Genomic DNA, 6,898 nt, shown 5'->3' with positions numbered 1-6,898 from the left:
ATGCAACGCAGCCCCCTGCCAGAACAATGCACCCACCCCCAGAGCAATATACAGCCCCCCAATGCAACGCAGCCCCCTGCCACAACAATGCACCCACCCCAGAGCAATACACAGCCCCCCAAGGCAACGCAGCCCCCGCCACAACAATGCACCCACCCCCAGAGCAATACACAGCCCCCTGCCACAACAATGCACCCACCCCCAGAGCAATACACAGCCCCCCATGCAACGCAGCCCCCTGCCACAACAATGCACCCACCCCCAGAGCAATACACAGCCCCCCAAGGCAACGCAGCCCCCGCCACAACAATGCACCCACCCCCAGAGCAATACACAGCCCCCCATGGCAACGCAGCCCCCTGCCACAACAATGCACCCACCCCCAGAGCAATACACAGCCCCCCAATGCAACGCAGCCCCCTGCCACAACAATGCACCCACCCCCAGAGCAATACACAGCCCCCCAATGCAACGCAGCCCCCCTGCCACAACAATGCACCCACCCCCAGAGCAATACACAGCCCCCCAATGCAACGCAGCCCCTGCCACAACAATGCACCCACCCCCAGAGCAATACACAGCCCCCCAATGCAACGCAGCCCCCTGCCACAACAATGCACCCACCCCCAGAGCAATACACACCCCCCAATGCAACGCAGCCCCCGCCACAACAATGCACCCCACCCCCAGAGCAATATACAGCCCCCCAATGCAACGCAGCCCCCGCCACAACAATGCACCCACCCCCAGAGCAATATACAGCCCCCCAATGCAACGCAGCCCCCGCCACAAACAATGCACCCACCCCCAGAGCAATATACAGCCCCCAATGCAACGCAGCCCCCGCCACAACAATGCACCCACCCCCAGAGCAATATACAGCCCCCCAATGCAACGCAGCCCCCCCGCCACACAATGCACCCACCCCCAGAGCAATATACAGCCCCCCAATGCAACGCAGCCCCCCCCCACAACAATGCACCCACCCCCAGAGCAATATACAGCCCCCCAATGCAACGCAGCCCCCGCCACAACAATGCACCCACCCCCAGAGCAATATACAGCCCCCCAATGCAACGCAGCCCCCTGCCACAACAATGCACCCACCCCCAGAGCAATACACAGCCCCCCAATGCAACGCAGCCCCGCCACAACAATGCACCCACCCCCGAGCAATACACAGCCCCCCAATGCAACGCAGCCCCCCCTGCCACAACAATGCACCCACCCCAGAGCAATACACAGCCCCCAATGCAACGCAGCCCCTGCCACAACAATGCACCCACCCCCATAGCAATACACAGCCCCCCCAATGCAACGCAGCCCCCGCCACAACAATGCACCCACCCCCAGAGCAATATACAGCCCCCCAATGCAACGCAGCCCCCTGCCACAACAATGCACCCCCCCCAGAGCAATACAGCCCCCAAGGCAACGCGAAGCCCCGCGCCACAACAATGCACCCACCCCAGAGCATACCAGCCCCCTGCCACAACAATTCACCCACCCCCAGCAATACACAGCCCCCCAATGCAACGCAGCCCCCCTGCCACAACAATGCACCCACCCCCAGAGCAATACACAGCCCCCCAAGGCAACGCAGCCCCCCGCCCCGCCACAACAATGCCCCACCCCAGAGCAATACACAGCCCCCAAGCAACGCAGGCCCCCTGCACAACAATGCACCCACACCCAGAGCAATACACAGCCCCCCAATGCAACGCAGCCCCCGCCACAACAATGCACCCACCCCCAGAGCAATATACAGCCCCCCAAGGCAACGCAGAGCAAGCCCCCGCCACAACAAGTGCACCCACCCCCAGAGCAATAATACAAGCCCCCCAATCACGCATGCCAGGGCCCCCGCCACAACAATGGCACCCAGCCCCCAGAGCAATATACAGCCCCGTCCCAATTTGCAACGCAGCCCCCGCCACAACAACAATGTGGCGATCCCAACTCCCCAGAGCAATATTCAGCCCCCCAATGCCAACGCAGCCCCCGCCACAGATGGCAACAATGCACCCACCCCCAGAAGCAAATTATACAGCCCCCCAATGCACCACGCAGGCCCCCTGCCACAACAATGCACCCACCCCCAGAGCAATAGACATCCCCCCAATGCACGCAGCCCCCAGCCACAACAATGCACCCACCCCCATAGCAATACACAGCCCCCCAATGCAACGCAGCCCTGCCACACAATGCACCCAACCCCAGCAATACACAGCCCCCCAATGCAAAGCAGCCCCCTGCCACAACAATGCACCCACCCCCAGAGCAATACACAGCCCCCCAATGCAACGCAGCCCCCTGCCAGAACAATGCACCCACCCCCAGAGCAATATACAGCCCCCCAATGCAACGCAGCCCCCTGCCACAACAATGCACCCACCCCCAGAGCAATACACAGCCCCCCAAGGCAACGCAGCCCCCGCCACAACAATGCACCCACCCCCAGAGCAATACACAGCCCCTGCCACAACAATGCACCCACCCCCAGAGCAATACACAGCCCCCCAATGCAACGCAGCCCCTGCCACAACAATGCACCCACCCCCAGAGCAATACACAGCCCCCAATGCAAGCAGCCCCCGCCACAACAATGCACCCACCCCCAGAGCAATACACAGCCCCCCAGGCAACGCAGCCCCCTGCCACAACAATGCACCCACCCCCAGAGCAATACACACCCCCCAATGCAACGCAGCCCCTGCCACAACAATGCACCCCACCCCCAGAGCAATACACAGCCCCCAATGCAACGCAGCCCCCTGCCACACAATGCACCCACCCCCAGAGCAATACACAGCCCCCAATGCAACGCAGCCCCCTGCCACAACAATGCACCCCCCCCCCGAGCAATACACAGCCCCCAATGCAACGCAGCCCCTGCCACACAAATGCACCCACCCCCAGAGCACTACACAGCCCCCCAATGCAACGCAAGCCCCGCCACAACAATGCACCCACCCCCAGAGCAATATACAGCCCCCAATGCAACGCAGCCCCCGCCACAACAATGCACCCACCCCCAGAGCAATATACAGCCCCCCAATGCAACGCAGCCCCGCCACAACAATGCACCCACCCCCAGAGCAATATACAGCCCCCAATGCAACGCAGCCCCCGCCACAACAATGCACCCACCCCCGAGCAATATACAGCCCCCCAATGCAACGCAGCCCCCGCCACAACAATGCACCCACCCCCAGAGCAATATACAGCCCCCAATGCAACGCAGCCCCCGCCCACAACAATGCACCCACCCCCAGAGCAATATACAGCCCCCAATGCAACGCAGCCCCCGCCACAACAATGCACCCACCCCCAGAGCAATAACAGCCCCCCAATGCAACGCAGCCCCCGCCACAACAATGCACCCACCCCCAGAGCAATACACAGCCCCCCAATGCAACGCAGCCCCCTGCCACAACAATGCACCCACCCCCGAGCAATACACAGCCCCCCAATGCAACGCAGCCCCTGCCACAACAATGCACCCCCCCCAGAGCAATACACAGCCCCCCAATGCAACGCAGCCCCCTGCCAGAACAATGCACCCACCCCCCGAGCAATACACAGCCCCCCCAATGCAACGCAGCCCCCGCCACAACAATGCACCCACCCCCAGAGCAATATACAGCCCCCCAATGCAACGCAGCCCCCTGCCCCACCAATGCACCCCCCCCCAGAGCAATATACAGCCCCCCAATGCAACGCAGCCCCCGCCACAACAATGCACCCACCCCCAGAGCAATATACAGCCCCCCAATGCGCAATATACAGCCCCCCAATGCAACGCAGCCCCCTGCCACAACAATGCCCCCCCCCAGAGCAATATACAGCCCCCCAATGCAACGCAGCCCCCTGCCACAACAATGCACCCACCCCAGAGCAATATACAGCCCCCCAATGCAACGCAGGCCCCCTGCCACAACAATGCAACCCACCCCCAGAGCAATACACAGCCCCCCATGCAACGCAGTCCCCGCCACAACAATGCACCCACCCCCAGAGCAATACACAGCCCCCCAATGCAACGCAGCCCCCTGCCACAACAATGCACCACCCCCAGAGCAATACACAGCCCCCCAATGCAACGCAGCCCCCTGCCACAACAATGCAACCCACCCCCAGGCAATACACAGCCCCCCAATGCACGCAGCCCCCGCCACAACAATGCACCCACCCCCAGAGCAATATACAGCCCCCAATGCAACGCAGCCCCCTGCCACAACAATGCACCCACCCCCAGAGCAATATACAGCCCCCCAATGCAACGCAGCCCCCGCCACAACAATGCACCCACCCCAGAGCAATATACAGCCTCCCAATGCAACGCAGCCCCTGCCACAACAATGCACCCACCCCCAGAGCAATACACAGCCCCCCAATGCAACGCAGCCCCCTGCCACAACAATGCACCCCCCCCCAGAGCAATATACAGCCCCCCAATGCAACGCAGCCCCCTGCCACAACAATGCACCCACCCCCAGAGCAATACACAGCCCCCCAATGCAACGCAGCCCCCTGCCACACCATGCCCACCCCCAGAGCATACACAGCCCCCAATGCAACGCAGCCCCCTGCCACAACAATGCACCCACCCCCAGAGCAATACACAGCCCCCAATGCAACGCAGCCCCCTGCCACAACAATGCACCCACCCCCAGAGCAATACCCCGCCCCCCAATGCAACGCAGCCCCCGCCACAACAGTGCATCCACCCCAGAGCAATACAGAGCCCCCCAATGCAACGCAGCCCCCGCCACAACAATGACCCACCCCCAGAGCAATACACAGCCCCCCAATGCAACGCTGCCCCCTGCCACAACAATGCACCCACCCCCAGAGCAATACACAGCCCCCCAATGCAACGCAGCCCCCTGCCACAACAATGCACCCACCCCAGAGCAATACACAGCCCCCCAATGCAACGCAGCCCCCGCCACAACAATGCACCCACCCCCAGAGCAATACACAGCCCCCAATGCAACGCAGCCCCGCCACAACAATGCACCCACCCCCAGAGCAATAAACCCCCCCAATGCAACGCAGCCCCCTGCCACAACAATGCACCCACCCCAGAGCAATACACAGCCCCCCAATGCACGCAGCCCCCTGCCACAACAATGCACCCACCCCCAGAGCAATACACAGCCCCCCATGCAACGCAGCCCCCTGCCACAACATGCACCCACCCCCAGAGCAATACACAGCCCCCCAATGCAACGCAGCCCCCTGCCACAACAATGCACCCACCCCCCCAGAGCAATACACACCCCCCAATGCAACGCAGCCCCCGCCACAACAATGCACCCACCCCCAGAGCAATACACAGCCCCCCAATGCAACGCAGCCCCCGCCACAACAATGCACCCACCCCCAGAGCAATACACAGCCCCCCAATGCAACGCAGCCCCCTGCCACAACAATGCACCCACCCCCAGAGCAATAAACAGCCGCCCAATGCAACGCAGCCCCCGCCCCAACAATGCACCCACCCCCAGAGCAATACACAGCCCCCCAATGCAACGCAGCCCCGCCACACAATGCACCCACCCCAGAGCAATACACAGCCCCCCAATGCAACGCAGCCCCGCCCACAACAATGCACCCACCCCAGAGCAATAAACAGCCGCCCAATGCAACGCAGCCCCCGCCCCAACAATGCACCCACCCCCAGAGCAATACACAGCCCCCCTGCAACGCAGCCCCCGCCACAACAAGGCACCCACCCCCAGAGCATACACAGCCCCCCAAGGCAACGCAGCCCCCGCCCAACAATGCACCCACCCCCCAGAGCAATACACAGCCCCCCAAGCACGCAGCCCCCCGCCACAACAATGCACCCACCCCCCAGAGCAATACACAGCCCCCCAAGGCAACGCAGCCCCGCACAAACAAGCACCCACACCCAGAGCAATACACGCCCCCCAAGCAACGCAGCCCCCTGCCCCAACAATGCACCCCCCCCAGAGCAATACACAGCCCCCAATGCAACGCAGCCCCCGCCACAACAATGCCACCCACCAGAGCAATACACAGCCCCCCAAGGCACGCAGGCCCCCGCCACAACAATGCACCACCCCCAGAGCAATACACAGCCCCCCAACAACGCAGCCCCCGCCACAACAATGCACCCACCCCAGAGCAATACACAGCCCCCCAGGCAACGCAGCCCCCGCCACAACAAGACCCACCCCCAGAGCAATACACAGCCCCCAAGGCAACGCAGCCCCCGCCACAACAATGCACCCCCCCCCGAGCAATACACGCCCCCAATGCAACGAGCCCCCTGCCACAACAATGCACCCCCCCCCATACAATCACAGCCCCAATGCAAACGCAGCCCCCTGCCACAACAATGCACCACCCCAGAGCATACACAGCCCCCCAATGCCACGCAGCCCCTGCCACAACAATGCACCCACCCCCAGAGCAATACCCAGCCCCCCAATGCAACGCAGCCCCCTGCCACAACAATGCACCCACCCCCAGAGCAATACACAGCCCCCAATGCAACGCAGCCCCCCGCCACAACAATGCACCCACCCCCACAGCAATACACAGCCCCCCAATGCAACGCAGCCCCCGCCACAACAATGCACCCCCCCCCAGAGCAATACACAGCCCCCCAATGCAACGCAGCCCCCTGCCACAACAATGCACCCACCCCCAGAGCAATACACAGCCCCCCCAATGCAACGCAGCCCCCTGCCACAACAATGCACACACCCCCAGAGCATACACAGCCCCCAATGCAACGCAGCCCCCCACCACAATGCACACCCACCCCCAGAGCAATACACCAGCCCCCCATGCAACGCAGGCCCCCGCCACAACAATGCACCCACCCCCAAGCAATACACAGCCCCCCACATGCAACGCAGCC

Source organism: Dermochelys coriacea, chromosome 16 (assembly GCF_009764565.3).
Source record: "Dermochelys coriacea isolate rDerCor1 chromosome 16, rDerCor1.pri.v4, whole genome shotgun sequence".
Lineage (NCBI taxonomy): Eukaryota > Metazoa > Chordata > Testudines > Dermochelyidae > Dermochelys > Dermochelys coriacea.
The sequence above is the reverse complement of the archived record's forward strand: the minus strand, read 5'-3'. Positions refer to the sequence as shown.